General features: G+C 43.7%; 1 protein-coding gene across 1 annotated transcript in view; it reads left to right on the top strand.

Moving 5' to 3' along the window:
- Positions 1-338: 338 nt before the first annotated feature.
- The window catches only part of MSN (moesin), a 99,584-nt gene continuing 80,598 nt past the window's right edge, over positions 339-19,324 (top strand). The window contains exon 1 of the mRNA XM_072626104.1: positions 339-757. The gene's annotated coding sequence lies outside the window, so the exon portion shown is untranslated. The remainder of the gene's footprint in view (positions 758-19,324) is intronic.

The raw sequence follows: 19,324 nt of genomic DNA on the forward strand, positions 1-19,324 counted from the left end.
TGAATTTGAATTTTGACACCTGGCAAGAACCTGGATTATGTTCATGGAAGGGGCAGTTCCTGAAGATCTCAAAAATCAGTGGTGGTGGAAAAGAACCAGCATAGTTTCCTTTAAAACGGGTACCGCCTGACTACCCTTTTTCAAGTAGTATTACTGAGCTTGGCACAGGGCCACATCACCCAAGATGGAGGTGTCCACATGGGAAACACAACGGGCTTGCTTCTCTGAGAAGGGATTCTGCTGTTCTCCTACCACGTGAGTGGGAGTAGTCTCTTTCCATTGGTCGTGTAGCCGGATATAGTTGCGTCTTTAAAACTACCAGACAAAGACCGTTTCTCGCTCTTTCTTTCCGGTGTTGCCCAGGAGTGAAGATCTTGTTTGCGCAGCATGGGCACTATGTACTAAGCTGGATAGGGGAAGGGTCACCTTCTCCTTCCCCTGGTACCCTGTGGCATCGGGAAAAGTGCACAGGGCTTTGGTTATCTGTTCTTTTCAGTTCTGGGTGCAGAAAGCGGCGAAGTTCCAGGACCTAGGAGGTTGAGTCATGGAGACTTCGGAGCCAGGCTTCCAGAATTTTGCCGGATGTTGCCACCACCCAAGCAGGAAGCCATTAGAAGCCAGGGACTGAAGCCTAAGGGGGCTTCAGACTCCGAATTTGGTGGAACTGGTGCTACATAGGAACTGATCTAAGCTGTGAACCTAATGGATTCCCATTCCCTTCCATTTCCCAGAGACGGAGAGGGTTATATCTTCCAAGGTAGGTGTTTCAGAGATAATGTTTGTATGTTGGTTTTTGTTATATCTTTGAAGTCAATATTCCTCTCTAAAAGGTAATCCCCTAAAAATTGTGAAACACACTTTATAGGGGTTTCAGCCCATGGTAGAGAGTAGATAATTCCCTAACTGCCTAAGAGTATTGGAGAACCCTGAAGGAGGGGTGCGGTGTAACCTACCGGGCCTTCAGGCAGTTAGGACCAAGGTAGACTTTGTTATTTTAGATTCCATCAGGGGAATGCCTGCAATAGCCAGTATGGGCTACATAAATCGTAATAAAACATTTGAAAGGTGTGGAGTTGATGCCAGCACAGTTAGGTGGATTTCAAACTAGTGCATATTCAAACCTAAAATTGTCAACTTTTGAAGGTAGGGTGTGTCTGGGATCTGTTTTAGGCTGGCCCTGTACTTTTTCACATTTGATCGATGACTTGGATAAAGATGGAAATACAAACCTGGGAGGGACAGCTAACACATTGAATGACAAAGTTGAGATTTGCAAAGATCTTCCTAGATCAGAACCGGAGTTTAAGATCTAGAGCTCCCAGAAACTACTTTGCCTATGTTTCATATTTCATTTTCCATGTATATTTTGTTTCATGCCCCCTCTCTCCAAGCTTCTTGAGTGCAGACACTGTTCTGTTTTTAGCTTTGTATTTCCAGAACCTACCACGGTACCTGACACATAGGTGGCTTAATTAAAACTTGTCAGATTGAATTGAATTGTATTGAAGCCTGCTTTGCCACTTACTCTCTGCAGATCTTGGTCAAATAATGGAATTCCTCTTGTCTTTTAATTTGCACATCTGTAGACTCTGAATCGGAATCCAATTAAACTCTGGGCTGAACTGAATAAATCTAACATGGATAAACATAAAACCTTCCTCTTGGTTCCCCCCCCACCCCCCCCACAAACCCAACCCCAAAGCCAACTTTGCAAGTACCAGATGGGGGTGGGGGTGGGGCTAGACAACAGTTCAGCTGAAAAAGATCTGGGGGTTGGACCGCAAGCTCCATATGAGTCAACAGTCAAGGTGGCTGCCAAGAAATCATCATTAAGAGAGGCAAAGCTTCCAGGATTAAGGAGGTGATTGTTTCACTCTCTGTTGCTCTGGGTGAACCACATCAGAAGTATTGTGGTCACTTCTGGGAGTCACCTTTTTGGAAGGACAACAAGCTAGAGAGTCCAAAGGAGGGCAACCAGGATTCAGAAGGACCTTGAGTCCAACTATATAAAGAAGGGTTTTAGGCACAATTTCAGCAAATTTATGAAGAAAAATGTTGCTCGCCTTCTGACACCTAGGTAATGGATTCCAGATTCGAACTGAGACATATTCTTAGACGTGGTCAGGGAAGGATTTGTTTTGCTTGACTATATAAAGGAGTTTGTTTTTCTTGCTTTCTTCCTGGGAGGGGGGTGCTTAGGGAGATAGGAGAGAGAAAGTTTTCAGCTCAAAGTAAAAATGAAATGGAATTTAGGGAAAAAAAGCCATATTAAAGGAACTAAGGATTTTGAACTTGGAAGATAGAATAATGTAGGGGAGAGGGAGTAAGCACATGATACCATGTTCAGGTATCTGAAGGGATATGAAATTCGAGAAAGGATTAGGCTTGTTCTGTTTGCCCCCACAGAGCTAAGTGGGGAACCTTCGGCCTGAGGCCACATGTGACTGTCTAGGTCCTCAATGGTGGCCCTTTGGCGAAATCCAAACTTCACAGAACGGATTTGTATTTGTTTGTGTCACTTCACCTGTCTGCCTCTGTTTCTTATCTATAAAATGAGGACAATATTAGCAGCTACCTCCCAGGGTTGCTGTGAGGATCAAAAGAGATCATATTTGTAAGGTGCTTAGCAAACCTTAAGCACTATGTGAAGTAGTAGTAGTAGTGGTGGTGGGGGTATATAAAGTAGTAGTAGTAGTGGTGGTGGGGGTATATAAAGTAGTAGTAGTAGTGGTGGTGGGGGTATATAAAGTAGTAGTAGTAGTGGTGGGGGGGGGTATATAAAGTAGTAGTAGTAGTGGTGGTGGGGGTATATAAAGTAGTAGTAGTAGCAGTTGATGATGATGTTCTATGGACATTGAGGTCCCTTCCAATTTTTTCAAAGCATTTATTAAGTGCTTACTATGTGTCGAGTGCGACAGCTAGGCGGTACAGTGGATAGAGCACTGGACTTGGAATCAGGAAGAGTCATCTTCATAAGTTCAAATCTGGCCTCAGTCACTTCCCAGCTATGTGACCCTGGGCAAGTCACTTCACTTCATTTGCCTCAGTTTCCTCATCTGTAAAATGGACTGGAGGAGGAAATGGCAAACCACTTCAGTTTTCTTACCAAGAAAACCTCAAAATGGGGTCACAAAGAGTTGGAACCAACTGAACGACATCATGTGCCAAGAACTGTGCTAAGCACTTTGGATATTGCTCAGGCCCTTGGCACATCCTTGCCCATTTGGCCACCCCTTAGGCAGTGTTGAGCTGTGAAAAATGAAGTAGGGTACTGAAGACATTTCATTAAACAGACACTTGTTGTTCAGTCATTTCAGTTGTGTCCAACTTTCCATGACCCCATTTCAGATTTTCTTGGCAAATACACTGCAGTGGTTTGCCATTTCCTTCTCCAGTTCATTTTACAGATGAGGAAACTGAGGGAAACAGGGTGAAGTGACTTACCTTGAATCAAATAGCTATGAGGTATCTGAGGTTGGATTTGAACTCAGCATCTTCCTGATTCCAAGCCCCGTACTCTATCCACTGAGCCACCTAGCTACCCTAAACAGACAACTAGAGATGCTTAAATGCTTACTATGTGCAAAACACTGTGTTTGGCTGGGGGATGGAGGTTGCATCTGCTTAGCAGTTCTGAGAGTGTGATCTTGAAGAGGATTTGAATTTGTTCAAGCTTAACTAATTGAGGGGAGCTGCTTTGAAAGTATTCTTGGCTGTGTTACATCCTATATTGGGTTCTTAGAGCTTTCTAGGCCTGTATACGTACTAAGGCCTTGCTCCATACTGGGACTAACATAATTCAACAAACATACATTCTGTGGGAAGCACTGTGCTCAATCCTCAGCCCTTCCCTGAGACCTCATGTCCAGTCCCCAGCTGCTCTGCAGTGCCCAGCACTATGGGAGCATTGTGAAGCCTCCTCTGGACTAGACTCCACAGTATGTTGTGATGCTTAGAGTATTGGACCTGGAGTCAGACAGGCCTGGGTTCAAATCCAGCCTTTGTCACAACCTCTCTTTTCTTTCAGTTGAGGTTAATAATACCCATTGTACCTGACTCACAGGGTTGCTCAATGAGGCTCAAATGACCTAATGGACATAAAATGCTTTGGAAACCTTAAAGTACTATTTCAATTTCAGTTCTTTTTATTGCTACTCTAAGCTCTATTTGGCTGGATTTTTCTTTCCCCTGCATATTCTAGTCATCTCTTGGTGCCAAATTTCAGTTGCCAGACTGCTGAAGCATCAAATTGGAGAGCTTTTGCCTGGCTTGTTGGCCCAGAGCAGGACAAGAACTGGAATGATTTCCTCTTTTTTTATGAGACTTTGAAAGTGGAGTCCTGGAATCAGAGATGTGGTGGAAAATGTTTAACAACTGGCTCTCCAAATACACACACGTAGGACACACTTTTCAGTTTTATCTGCAGTATTAACATTTTCTCCATTACTTTCTTAGTTCTACACAATTGACAAAATGATAAATCAAACCCTGGTTTGTAGCATTTGTCAATTTCCAAGGTGTAATTACTCCCACTGAAAATTTAATGATTGACTCTTGTGACCTGGTTTGATCTGGTTCCAGCACATCCCTCACTGGAAGGGTTCTCAAAAGAACTGCAAACTATAACAGTCTTATAAAAGAGTGCTTCAAATTGCTAACAAAAAGAGAAATGCAAATCTGAGCAATTAACCCCCAGCAAATTAGCAAAAATGATGAAAAATGAGAATAGCCAGTGTTGGAGGGGGCATGCTAATAATGATGATACTGGATTGATCCAAGCATTCTGGAAAGCAATTTGAATTTATCCTAAGAAAGTGACTAAAATTCCCATACCCTTTGGACCCAAAGATTCAATGGCTGGGGATATACCCCAAGGTCATCAATGAGAAAAAGACTATACACCAGAATGTTCCTATCAGTATATTATGTGGTAGTAAAGAATTGGAAACAAAATGAGAGACAATACAAATTGCAGTACATGAGTGTGATGGCATATCACTAAACTGTAAGAAATGTAATAATGAAGACCAAGATTTGATGCAGAGTGAAATCAGCAAGACCAAATAAAGAATATATACCTGATGAGTGCAACAGTGCCAATAGAAAGAAGTTTAACAAATCCATCAAAACTGAATGTTGTGAAATTATCATCAATTTGTGATTCCACTATCAATAGAGGCTCTTCCAAACCTTTCCATCCCTCCTCAAACCTCCCATGGCACCCCTCCCCCCTACTCTTAGATGAGAACCTCACCTACAAAATGAGAGCCATTCACCTTGAGCTCTCTCTTGTCCTCTCCATCGCCTATCCCATTCTACATCAGGATGCCTTCTGCCACTGCTGTCTTTTCCTTCACTTCAAACTCGCACAAAGAGGTAGTCTTTCTCTATATCAAGGCAGACCCCTCCACATGCACCAATGATCCCATTCTATCTTTCTATCTTCTCCACTCTGTCACTCATCTTCACTATCTCCCCGTCTACTGACTGCTTCCCTGTTGCCTTGAAACATGCCTATGTCTTCCCCAGTCTCAAAAACCCCTCATTTCATCCCTCTATTCCTGCTAGTTATCATCCTCTCTCCATCTTGTGGCTAAACTCCTTGAGAAAGTGGCTACACTGCCTTTCATCTTACTCTCTTCTTTACTCTCCCCAATCTGCCTTCTGATATCATTGTTCAATTTAAAGTACTCTCTCCAGAGTTACTAATAATCTTTTAATGAAGAAATCTAATGGTATTTTCTCTATTTTTTCCATTCTTTTGGTTTTGTTTTATAATTTCTTGATTTCTCATAAAGTCATTAGCTTCCACCTGCTCCATTCTAATTTTTAAAGAACTATTTTCTTCAGTGAGCTTTCAAACCTTCTTTTCCATTTGGCCAATTCTGCTTTTTAAAGCATTCTTCTCATCATTGGTTTTTTGGACCCCTTTTTGCCATTTGGGTTAGTCTATTTTTAATTTTTTTGGGTCTCCTGCTTTTCATGATTTTCTTGCATTGCTCTCATTTTTCTTCCCATTTTTCCTCCACCTTTCTTACTTGATTTTCAGAATCCTTTTTGAGCTCTTCCATGTCCTGAGACAATTGCATATTTTTTTGGAAGTCTTGACCCTGCTGTCTTACTCTGATTGTATGCTTTGCTCTTCCTCATCCAAAAGAATGGAAGAAAATACCTTTTCACCAAGAAAGTAACCTTTTATAGTCTTATTTTTTCCCCTTTTGGGGCATTTCCCCAGCCAGTTACTTGACTTTTGAGTCCTTTGTCAAGTGGAGGGTATACCATCCTAGGCTTCAGAGGTTTTGTACAGCTGTTTGCTGATATTTCTGTAAGTTCTCAGTTCCTCCAAAGTAGCACAATTAATGGAGAGGAGTTTTATCCTCTTCTGTCCTGTGCTCTGATCTGTGAGCAACCAAAAACACTCCTTTCTGCCCTGGAACTGTGAGGAGGATTCCCTTTCCACAGTCACCACCAGCTCTGCCATGCTGGCACTCCTCCTCACCCCAGGACCACCACTCAGGATTGAGATCCAGATCAGCTGCTCAGTTCCCCCAGGGTCTTTAGGTTGAGGGCTCCAAAAGTGGAAGCTGCTGCCACAGTGGTTATTGTGGCTGGGACTGGGGCTAGGGCCAAATCAAGCTCCCCTCTCACCCAGGTGAAAGAGCTTTCTTACTGACTTTTGAAGCTGTTTGTGGTTTGAGAAATCTGGAAACCTGCAGCAGCTGCCTGTGATTCCATACCCTGAAGCCTGCTCCAGTCCTGTCCTGCTGCATGGCCCACTCTGGGCTGGGCTGCACTCCCTTCCGAGCTGGTGTGATAGACCCTTCCTGTCAGCCTTCTGGGCTGTCTTGGGCTGTAAATTTGTTTCACTCTGTCATTTTGTGGCTTCTGCTGCTCTAGAATTTATTCAGAGTCATTTTTACAGGTATTTTAAGGGCTAGGGAGGAAAGCAGAGTAGGTCCATCCTTCTACTGTGCCATCTTGGCTCCACCCCCCAATGGCCTTTTTTCAATCTTCATCCTCCTTGACCTCTCTGTAACATTTGACCCTGCTGTTGAACATCCTATTCTCTTGGATGCTCTCTTCTCTAGGTTTTCCTGAAGACCACTCTCTCCTGCTTCTCCTTTTACCCATCCAAATATTTCTTCTCAGTCTCCTTTGCTAAATTTTCATTAGAATTGTGCCCACTCAGCATGAGTGTCCACCAAGGCTCTTTCCTTCTCTCTCCCTCTATGTTAATTCATGTGGTGATTTCATCAGCTCCCATGGATTTAACTATAATATCTATGCAGATGATTCTCAGATCTAAGTGACCTCTATCCTTGCTCTCCCAGATTGAGATCTGCTATTCCTTCCCCCTCAGGGATCTAGGGACACCCCAAAGGGCTTTGGACATCTCTTCTGTACTGACATCTGCTCAAGCTCTTAGTGACTGTGTTTTCCTCACTATTAAACCAGTAACTGATTCTGTGTAGGCATTTAACATCAATTAGCTTTTATAAAGGGATATTTATGTCAAATATGTAGTGATAACAAAAGTACAAATATTTTCCTTAAACACCTTGGAAATATATCCTCCCCTATTCCACTTCAGTCACTGAGGAGAGTGGAGTCACTCTTAACATAGCTTCTATATAACATTGATCCCACCAGGTTCTAGTCCAGATATATATCACAAGTCCTGAATGTATCAGATGGATCCTTGTCACACCTAAAGGTCAGTCCTTACTCTTCTGGACACTGATGCCAAGATAGCTGCAAACTTAGATGCTTGGATGATGGAATGCCCAGATGCTAGCTCTCTTTAAGATCTGAGGCTCGCCTATGATAGAAATGAACAAATTCAGAGGTCAAGGATCAAGGCCCATTTTTTATGGAGTGACATGTTGGCCTCAGACGAATGGACCTAAGTCCTCTCCCCTTATTGTTTGTCTCTCACTGGACTCTGTCAGTGAAGGATTTGAACTATGAGCAGCCAAAAGAATGGTCAAGGCCAAGTGGGGCCTTTTTGAAGATGTTCTCTGTTCTTAATACAATTAAAAAGACTCCTCCTAACCCTGTGGTCAGCAGATCAGAAACAGTAATAGAATGTGTCCAATGCTCCATGATGTCTCTAAGGTACCTCCGTTATAGGCCATCATGACTCTCCCAGAAGCAGTTGATCACCCTCTTCTCTTGGATACTCTCTTCTCTAGGTTTTCCTGAAGACTGCTCTCTCCTGCTTTTCCTTTTACCTTTTAGGCCTCTCCCAGGAAAGGGATTCACTCCATCCAAGCAGAGTATGGCTCTGTTCATATGGGTCATATTTTTTAAAAACCCAATGAAATAAAGTGGGAGACCAGGAAGTGGTTCTCTAAAGAAACATTTGAGCATGAGGAAGACATTGAAGATGATGAATTGGGGGAAATGGAGACTTCAGACCTTACTAGGAGGAAAGGGGCTTTGCTTTACGGCATTGTGAGAGCTGACATTATTCATTTCAGCTCCATCTTAATGAAGAGTGAGTATCAGAGAATTCCAGTTTCAGAGTCTACTCAGGAAGTCTTCAGACAGTTAACCTCACTTGCCAGTATTTTGTTCATTTAAATGTTACTTAACCTGTACTTGTATGAATAATCAATCTGTCAATAAACATTTAGTAAGCACCTACTAAGTGCCCTGTTCAATGCAAAGTGTTGGGGATTCAAAGAAAGAAGTGAACTGGTGCCTGCCTTCAAGCAGCTTACATTTGAATAGGGGAGAAAACATGCATGCATATGAATATATAGAGAATACATATAAAATGCATGCAAGATAGTTTGGGGTGGGGTGCTCTAGACACTCTGGGGCCAGACTAGAGACGGATCAATATGCAGAACAGTAGGCCAGTATAGCTGGAAGGCAGAGTTAGAGGAGAGGAATAACTTGTTAAATACTCAGAAAAACCAGAAGAGACTACATTGGAAAGATTTTCAAATGTCAGTCAGAGTTTATGATTGATCCTTGAAGCAAGAGGAGACCACCCAAGTTTATTGACTAGAGAGATGACATGATCAGACCTTCATTCAAAGTTGAGAAGGGGATCAGAATCTTAGAGGAATGGGGTTAAATACCTGCCAAATAAATTATAATTATTGTGAAGAACATATTCATACTCCCTAGACTAGGAAGGGTCTGCCGGGTGGCAGAGTGGATAGAGTGCCAGGTCTGAGGTTAGAAAGACTCATCTTCCTGAACTCCCATCTGGCCTCAGACACTTTCTAGCTGTGTGACCCTTGGCAAGTCACTTCACCCTGTTCGCCTCCATTTCTCCATCTGTAAAATGAGCTGGAGAAGGAAATGGCAAACCACTCCAGTGTCTTTGTCATGAAAACCCCAAATGCGGTAAGAAAGAGTCAAACACAACTGAAATGACTGAACAACAGACTAGGCAGAGATCAGGGTTTTAACGCTAAAAGGAAAAGGTAGAAGGTGCAGGAACCCACCTTCGGTCCATCTGGGAGTGTGCAGAGAGACTGAGATGGGCTCCCAGGCTTCCAAGGGTTAGATGGAGGAAGGAATTGGAGCTTGGTGGCTTTAGCTGAGGTTGCTCTGAGTAGCTAATCCAACCCTCCCTCTACATCTGTCTATGGTTCCTTCCAGTGCTCATCTATAATCCTATGATTAAATGAGGGAGAAAGGAGACTTCAGGAGCTTTTTCTCATTCTATCTTTCTTCCTGCCATATGACCCCTAAGAGTCTTCTCCATCCTCATTGTGACGCTCAATCCCTCCACCCTTCAGTTCTTTCCTAAGCCATCACACCTACACTGTCTACACTCTCTTCCTTCCCCATGTTGACCCCTTAATGAACCAGCAGAACTCCATACTGTTCTCTTCTCTCAAGCCCGTTGTCCCTCGATCCCCAATCATATCTTGCCAGGCCCAGCCAGGGATTACTGCTCCTGCCATCTGCTGCTCTAATTCCTATTCATGTGCAGCTGAACAGAGCTAGAAAAACAGACAAAGCTCTGCTGCCAGGGTCTACTACATATTTATATTATGCAATCACAAATAGGCCCTGGCTGTAAACTTGTATGAGCTTTTATAGCTCCTTGAGTGATTCTCTGTCCCCCTCACCACCACTACTTTTCCAAACCCTTTTCTCTTCTTCTCAAGCTTCTCCCACACCCCTCAATGGAAAACCTTAACTTATACTTTGCTGAAAAAATGGAGACCATTCAATGAGAGCTCCCCCTTCTCCCCTTCTCCTCAGTCACTCTGATGCCTTCTCCTGTCATCTCCTCCTTCCCTCCTGGCTCACATAAAGAGGTGGCCCTTCTCCTTGCCAAGTCTAACCCTTCTACATGTACCCTTGATACATCCTATCCCATCTTCTCCAGTGGATCGTCACCCTTGATACATCCCATCCTGTCTTCTCCAGTGGATTGTCTCTGATACCATTTCCACTCTCTTGTTAATCTCCAATCTCTCCATGTCCACTAACTCCTTCCCTGCCGCCTACAAATGTCCCCCTCAAACATCCTTTGCTTGATCCATCTATCTACCCTGCTTGTTATTCTATGTGTCCTCATCTTTTTGTGACTGAAAAGGCCATCTACCATAGGTACCTTCACTTCCTTTCTTCTCATTCTCTTCTTAAATCTTTAGCTTGGCTTCCAGTCTCATCATTCACCTGAAACTGCCCTCCCTCAAGTTCCCAATGGTCTCTTCACTGAGAAATCCAATTTCAAATTTCAAATCCAAATTTCAAACAATTTTTCAATACTTGTCCTCCTTGACCTCTCTCCAGCCTTTGTGGCAGTAGATCCCCCTCTTCTTTTGGATACTTTTTGTCCTCTAGGTTTTCATGACCTGTCTCCTGGTTCTCCTCCTACCTGTCTCTCCTGCCCTCTTCTGCCTCCTATGCCAGGCCTTCACTCTGGTCATGCCTACTAATGGTCGTTGTCACTCAAGGGTGTGTCCTTTGCCCTCTCCTCCCTCTACACTATTTGGTGATTTTATCAGCTTCTATGGATTCAGTGATCATTTCTGTTGAAATAACTCAAGACTTGTCCAGCCCTAATCTCCGGACCTTCAGTCTAACATCTCCAACTACCTATTAAACACATTGAACTTGACATGTTTGAAACTGATCTTATTATCTGTCCCCTTCAACCTCTTCCTACCTTCCCCCTAACCATGGAGAAGACCACAATTCTCCCAGTCACCCTAGCTCACAACCTCAGTGTCATTCTTGACTTCTTGTTCTCAGACACACATATCCAATCTGCTGCCCAATTTTCTCTTTTCTATTTTCACAAGACCCCTTTCTTTTCTCCACTCACACAGGCCCACCTAGACATGTCACACCAGCAACATTGCAGTAGCTTGCCATGTGGTCTCTCTGTCTCAAGTCTCTCTCCACTCCAGTCCATCCTCCAAAGTGGTCATGATCAAAGTGATCTTTTTAAACTGCAGGTCTGACCATGTCATTCCCTGACTCACTAAGCTCCAGTGGGTCCCTCTTACCACTATGATCCAATAGAAAATCTTCCATTTGGCTTTTAAAGCCCTCCATAACCTGAGCCCTTCCCGGCTTGCCCATCTTCTCACATACTCACTTCTTTCTTGCTAGCCTCTTGCTGGTCCACAAATGAGAGACAGTCCATCTCCTGCCTCCCTTCACCTTCACTGGCTGTTTCAAATACCAGAAACTCTGTCCTTCCTCATCTCCATCTTCTCATTTTCCTGGCTTGCTTCAAGAATCAACTGAAATCTCACTTTCTTGCACAAAGCCTTTCCCGGTCCTCCCAGCTACTTCTTTGCTGGAGATTACCACCTGTCCGCATTTATATTGGCCATACATCTATACAAATGTGTGTGAATAACACATATAAAAAATTGTATATACAAATTATGCATACAAACATACAATGATGTCCATTGTATATACATAGTGGTTTGTTTCTCTTATTAGAATGTGAGTTCCTTGAGGAAATGGGCTGGTTTTCCCTTTCTTCACATCCTCAGTATTTAGTACAGTGCCTGGGACATAGAAGGCACTTAGTAAATGCTTGTTGATGATTGGCAAAGTTGACAAGAGAATACAACTTGGGAGAGAAATGAAAGATTATGTATTTGGTTTGGGATTTGTTGAGTTTGAGATATCAGTGGGACAGTCAAGTAGAGATGTCATGTCACTCCTCTGCTCTGGAGTCTTCAATGACTCCCTAGTGCCTGGGAAAAGACAAAGGGACGAGAGATAGAATGATGGACAGCTGGGTAGTCTAGGAATCAGGAAGACCTCTGAGTTCAAATTCTGTCCCAACCATTAGCTGTGTAATCCTGGGCAAGTCCCTTAAGCACTGCTGGCTTCTGTTTCATCATCTGTAAAATGGAAATAATAAAAACACCCACCTCCTAGGCATTGTGAAGAGCAGAGAGGGTAATATACCTAAAATACTTTGCAAGCTTTAAAGCTTCTCTAAAAATGGAAGGTGTTATTATCGGTGCCTCCCAAGCCAAAACTTCCACCTCTTTTGGTTAACCTTGAAGACCCCCTACTTTCTGGAACCAACCTATCCAGCATTGGTGACAGGGAGTACTTAAGGGGTTTTGTTATTGTATCCCCAGTATTTAGCTTTGTGCCTTATACGTAACAAGTGATTTGAGTTGCATAGTATTTCTCTGCATGCACTTTATCTTCCTATTAAACTGGACTCTCTGTCCTCCCCTCCTCCTACTCAGTTTTTCCCACATCTTTGCCTTTGCTTGGAATGCCCTCCATCTCCATTCTTCCCTGCTGATTTCCTAACTTTTCTTTCAACCCCAACTTAAATGCCACCTATTTCAGGAAGACTCCTCTCATCCCTTCTCTAGGAATGACCTTATTCCTTAGACCTCAGCTAGTCAGTAAGCATTTATTGAATACCTACAACGTGCTAAGCACTAGGGAAACAAAGACAAAAACAGCAGCTCCTGCCTTCAAAGAGCTCAAAGTCTAATGAGAGAGATAACATGCAAACAACTGTCCTCAAACAAGATCTAGACAGAACAAACTAGAAATAAACTCTCATAGCACTTGAGTATATTCCATCCATTCATCCTTCCATCCATCCATCCTTCTACCCTTCCATCCATTCATTCATCCATCCATCCATCCTTCCATCCGTTCATCCATCTCTCCATCCTTCTATCCTTCCATCCATCCATCCATCCATCTATCTATCCATCCTTCCATCCATCCATTCTTCCATCTCCAGGCTTTTGCCCTAATTGATTGCCAGGTTTGCACCTCCACCTCAGCTCCCTGACTTCCTTCAAGACTTAGCTCAAGCACCTTCTGTAGGAAGCCCATTCAGTGCCCCTCATTAGCACTGTCCACTCTAAAGTTACCTCGTTACCTGGGATGTCTTTTGTATATATCTGTGTATGCACATTGTCTCTCCCATTAGAATGGGAGAGTCTCTTGGAGGGCAGGTTCTAGCTTCCTTTTTTCCTTCTATTTCCACTCCCTAGAACAGTAACTGACACATAGTAAGTGTTTTAATAAATGCTTGTTGATTGATTACTGGAGTGTACTACTCTAATGTCCTTATCATATAACATTGTGTATTATAACACAATTTGAATGTCTCCAAGACTCCAATACCTGGTGCTACACATAGTTGGTGCATTGAACAAATGAATGAATGAATGCATATATACCAGGCAGTTAGAGCTAGCCCAGCCTGTTCTTCTCCAGAATTCCCATACATTCTATCACCAAATGTATGTACACTGGTTGGTAAGAGGAGTCCTAGGGGCAGGTCCCACTGTGAGTGGGCCAGGAGATTTGGAGACCCTCTCAGGAAGGCAAGCTTGACATCCCTGAAGGATAAGGACCCCAAATTGACCCTTGGAAGGAAGCTTCCAATTTGACTAGAGCCACCAGAGAGAAACTTTCATCCATCTCAAGATGTAGCTTATAATTATAATTAAAAATAAATATTCATGCACACTGTTGGCACGATGCCCCATCATAATTCTTTCTTATTATCCTTTTGGTATCTCCAACCACTTAGTCTGATTACCTAGGCACTGCAATGATAAGCATCTTAAGTACAGCCCCTCCTCTCCTGCCTTTGCTTAACTACTAGTTCAAGCTAATAGAATTAATGAAATTAAGGGCACAAATTCAGTCAACCCTAAGCCCCAGCTTAAGGGACAACAGTGTGTCTTCATCCTTCCTCCCTGGGTCCTCAGACATGAGGCTGGAAGTGAATGTGTCCTAATATGGCACCAGGTTTTGATACTTATGGCAACAGGGTCACTGATGGCCAAAGTGTAGTGACAGGAACCAGCTAGATGTGTTTGTTCAGCGGACAGGACAGTGAATGCCTGGAAAGCTCCTGATTCCCTGACAGCCCCAAGCAGGCACGGCCCAGTTGGGAGAAGCAGCAGCATCACCAGCAGAAGCAGCATAGTATATAGAGATCCAGCCTTAAAGTCACAAAGACCTGTGTTCAAGTGCCATCTCTGACACATACTGGCTGTATGATCTTGGCAAGTACCATGACTACCCAATGCTCATTGCACCTGCCCACCTGCACAGTAGAGGGTGTGTTCTCAGTGAGATATCACTATGTGAAAGCATGAGTCCAGTCCCTATCCCATCTACCATCATTGTGATTAAAGGCTCAAGTCCTCTGATGCCTCCCCGTGGTTTGGAGGTGACCCTAAGGTTCTCCAAAACCTTGTCAATGATGCCCCAAGTTCTACCAGACCCTCCTGAACTTGAAAACATTTGAGCAGCGGCCTTGCAATGGGCTGGGGGGCTGATGTCTGAGGACCAGCAGAGGTAAAGTGAGAGGTGCTTGGCACCCTGGGCTTGGCTATAGAGTAGTGAATTTGGGGGCCACAGGAAATGGTCGTTTAAAGACCATCAAAGACTGAGTTGGAGAAAGGTTGAATTCTACATGGGGAGAAAGATCTGCATCAAAGACATCACAAGTCCTTGAAGCATACGCCAATGGCTCTGTGATCTCATCGATTTGGATATTCCTTCCAAAGACGTAGATCATAGCCCACGCATGCCTGCCCATGTCCTTCCAGAAGAAATATGATTAGTACTACAAGTCCACTCTCGCTGTGCTCTTGGATTTGGCACACAGTGCCTCATAAATCAGACTTTGCAGTCCCAGCTCAACCTACTGCAGTAATTTCAAGACATAAAGGATATTTCATAGAAGAGTTAGAAACACTAGTAAATGCTCCAAGTTCTGGGCCTTTGTTGCCAAAGCCCCTTTTCACTCGAACAAAGGAAAGTTTAAGGAGACACCCATATTCTGGAGCCATGGTCTACAGCCTCACAGTGGACAGGCAGGGAGCTTGGCTTCTGCACTCAGGGAGCATGGGTCCTACACTAAGGGAACTTGGGTTCTGCAAGCAGGGAACTTAGATTTTACAGGCAGGAAACTTGGGTTCTATATTCAAGGAACTTGGGTTCTACAGGTAGGAAACTTGGGTTCTACGCTCAGAGAACCTAGCTCTGGTGGTTGAGATCTGTGTGACCCTGGGCAAGTTACTTCACCTTATTGACCTCATTTTCTTCTAACATAAATGGAGGGGCTGAACCTACTGCCAAGCCTCTGGGGTCCCTTCCAGCTCTATCCATGGTATTTTAATCCTAAAATGAGGGTGACTAGATGGCACAGGCAGGGTCCTTGGCTTTTAGAAGGAGAGGGTGAGTTCTCAGCCAGAACTTATGGTCAGTTAAGCTTACCATCTGTTCTATCACAAAGGAGGTGTTTGGGATTGGCTACTAAGGCCTTAATTGAGGCATGGGTACTTCGAGAAAAGAGCAGGATAGAATGCCAGAAGGATGAGGCAAGTCTAGAGCTTCATAGTTCATCCTTCTTTCTCCCCCACCCCCCACCCCTATGCTTCCCCAGCCTTGGTCAAATGTCCATGATCACTAAGAACATTGAGAAAGTTAAGTCTTAAATTTAAAAAAAAATTATTTATTTCAAGGCCCTTGGTCCATGTCTATGTTTCAGACTAAAGCTATTGTGCTTAAAGATGTTCAAAGACTGGTTTGGTGGCTGCCAGGGATTCTGTCCAGTGAATTTCCTTGAACTAGTCTCTTCCTTTCAGGCCACACAAGCCAGGGTTCCTCTACCCTCCCCTATTCATTCTCTTTTCATGATTTCTGAATCTAGCATCTCCAAAAACCAAAATCTTTCCTACTTAACAAAGTTTTTTTCCCTATTTATAACTAGGAGGGATCTTGGAACACTGGATGTCAGAGTTTGGATGTAACTTAGAGCATATAGTGTAAGCACTGGAAAGGGACCTTAGAAATCATTTAGTCTGACCTCTTCGATTTGTTTTATTTATTCTAAAAATAAGTTTGTCTGGATGTTCTTTGATATCTTTTTTTTACATCCAACATTTCCCCCAGTATTCTCCTCCTCACCTCTCCCAAGAACCATTCCATATAAAAACAGGTTTGTTTTTTTTAAGACAGAGAGGAGAAAAAGATGGGGGATAGAGGAAAGAGAGAAGGAGAGGGGAGGGGGAGGGAAAAAGTTCCCATAACCAATCAACATGTTGAAAAAGTCGGAAAATGTGTGCAATGTACAACACTTGTGAACTCCCCCCCTCTTCAAGGGAATGGTGTAGGAGTATCTTCTCATATCCCTTCTTTGGGGACACACTTGTTCTTTATAATTTTGGAACATTCACTTGTGATTGTTTTATGGTTGCTCTTTGTTCATTGTTGTAATCGCTGTGTATGTCATTTTCATGGCTCTATTGACTTCCCTCTACATTGGTTCATGTAGATCTTTCTATGCTTTTCTGTCTTCATCACATTAGTCATTTCCAAAATCACAGTGATATTCTAGTACATTCATGTAGCACAATAACTATTCTCCAATCCATGGGCATCTCCTTTGTTGTCAATTCTTTGCTATCACAAAAATATTGCTGTTGTTATTCCTTCTTCATTCTCAAAGGGAACCTGAACTTCAAGAGGGTGATACCATGATTTGCAAGTGAATTGGATTTAATCGAGGAAGGGCTTTACAAGGTCACCAGCCTCACTTTCTGGGGTTGGGGGATGGGGGAAGGTGTAAGCCTAGAAGTAGAGTCTCTGGGTCAAAGGGTATCCACATTTTAGTCACTTCATTTGCATCATTCCAAAATGCTTGTACATTCACAGCACCAACTACAATGCAGCAGTACACACCCTACATCTTCCTACACCCACAACATTGGCCATTTAACGTCTTTTGTCATCTTTGTCAATTTGCAGGATGTATAAGGAACTCCAACTACCTCTTCATTGAAAGAGGCCCAGAGGAGGGCAATATTCCTATATAAACATTAACTCAAAAAATCAACACATCTAAACTTAATTACACTTTGAATATTCTGCTCCTAGTAAGTTGGGGCTATTTTCCATTTATATATGATGTTGGAGTGTTGGGAATTGAGTTATTTGCCAGTGGGACACCCCAGTAGGTTACAGAATAGTTACAAAGGACTATTTCCTTGGGGAACTTTAAGAATGGATGGGATCCCTGTCTTATCCCAATTCTTAGATAGTTGTGCTCAAAGATGGTTTGACTCTTGAGGAAAATCAGAGATTGGGTGCATGGAAACTGCATGTCCCAGGGTACAGGTGGCATGGGCTATTAATTCCTAGAAAAGTTCATGAGGAAGGTAGAGAGAGCTTCAGTCACTGGCCCATTGAGCAGACTGCAGCCTAAAGGGCCTGGTATGCTCTGGTTAACAATGAATAGGGATGAAAGGCTCTGTGAAAAGTGGATCTGCTGACCTAGACTGACTAGGGAAGGAGAGAACTAGGGAGAGGGAAGTCCTATGCACTCACTCAGGAAAGAGGCTGTATCCCTTAGGTAGCCCATCCCACTGTGTTTTGACAAAAGGGCTGGGCCTGGGGCTGAATTGGGAAGGGAGGCAAAGAGCTTCAGAGATTGTTCCAGTTATTGGCAAAGCTCTCTAGCCGGCGTGTGGGGAGGGGCTCCCCTCAACCCTGTTCCACTTGCTCAGGCCCCCTCTAGCTGCCTTCCCCATAGTAGGGTCTCCTCCTTTGTTGGCTCGTCTCCTCCCACTGTCCTTCTGGCATTCTCCCTCCAGAATCTCCCCCACTACTAACCCTTTCTCTCTCTCTCTCTCTCTCTCTCTCTCTCTCTCTCTCTCTCTCTCTCTCTCTCTCTCTCTCACACACACACACACACACACACACACACACACACACACACACACGGAGGGAAGAGAGGAATTTCGTCTCTGGCCCATTAAGCAGAGATTGGCCTGAGGGCCTGTTCTGACCAAAAGGGAAAATGGGCAGGGCTGGAGGGTTCATGGAGATGGGCATGCTGATCGGCGGGCTGGAGAGAAGAGGCAGAGACTGAGGAGGGAAGAAGGAACATGGGGAAACATGGTGTCCTCCTTTACAGGGACTTCAGAGAATCTAAAGAAAGATGTACTAGAAGATCACATCTCATCTCTGATGCTCACAAATAATGATGCAGGCTAATGTCTGCTTCATAGATCTAAGGTTTACCAAGCATTTTGTAGATATTATCTCATTTGATCCTCACAAAAACCCTGTGAAATAGGTGCTAGTATTATATTTTACAGATGAGGAAACTGAGGCTGCGAGAGCTCACACAGGTAATGAGTACACGAGGCAGGATTTGAAATCAGGTCTGAGTCCAAGTCCAGTACTCTATCTTCCATAAGCATCTTACCTGACCTTTCTGAGCCTCAGTTTCCCAATCTGCAAATTGGGGAAAGTAAACCTTGCACTCCCTACGTACCTCACAGGATCGTCTCCAGAACAGTACTTTCCTTAAAGCTTAATGCTCTATGTAAGTAAGAATGATCATTCTTCAAACTCGGGGCCTGGATTTCAGTGACCTTGGCCTTCTGTGATTCAGGAACTGTGATCCAGTTCTGATTCCTAGTTCTACAACTCACAGAACCCTTAGAGACCATCTGGTCCAACTCCCTCATTTAACAGAGGAAGAAACTGAGACCCAGGGAGGGTGACTGTCCTGCCCAAGGTCACAGAGCTAGTATGTAGCAGAAAGTGGATTCAAACCCAGATTCTCTGAATCCAAATCCATTGGAGGGTGGGGAAAGAGATTTGCTATAGAGGGGCTCAGGGCTCTACACTTTCCCAGGTGTCTACTGTTCTGTGACTAATGATTTGGGGAAAGCCAAGGTATGTTTGCCACCCCCCCCCCCCAACACACACCCTGTCCCAGTGGGACAGAATTTAACCATAGCCTGAGCCCAGCCATGAAGCTTAACTCCAGCCATCTCTTGAACCTCTGGGAAGAAAGAACAGTATCCAT

The sequence above is a fragment of the Notamacropus eugenii genome, chromosome X (assembly GCF_028372415.1).
Source record: "Notamacropus eugenii isolate mMacEug1 chromosome X, mMacEug1.pri_v2, whole genome shotgun sequence".
NCBI classification, from domain to species: Eukaryota; Metazoa; Chordata; class Mammalia; order Diprotodontia; family Macropodidae; genus Notamacropus; species Notamacropus eugenii.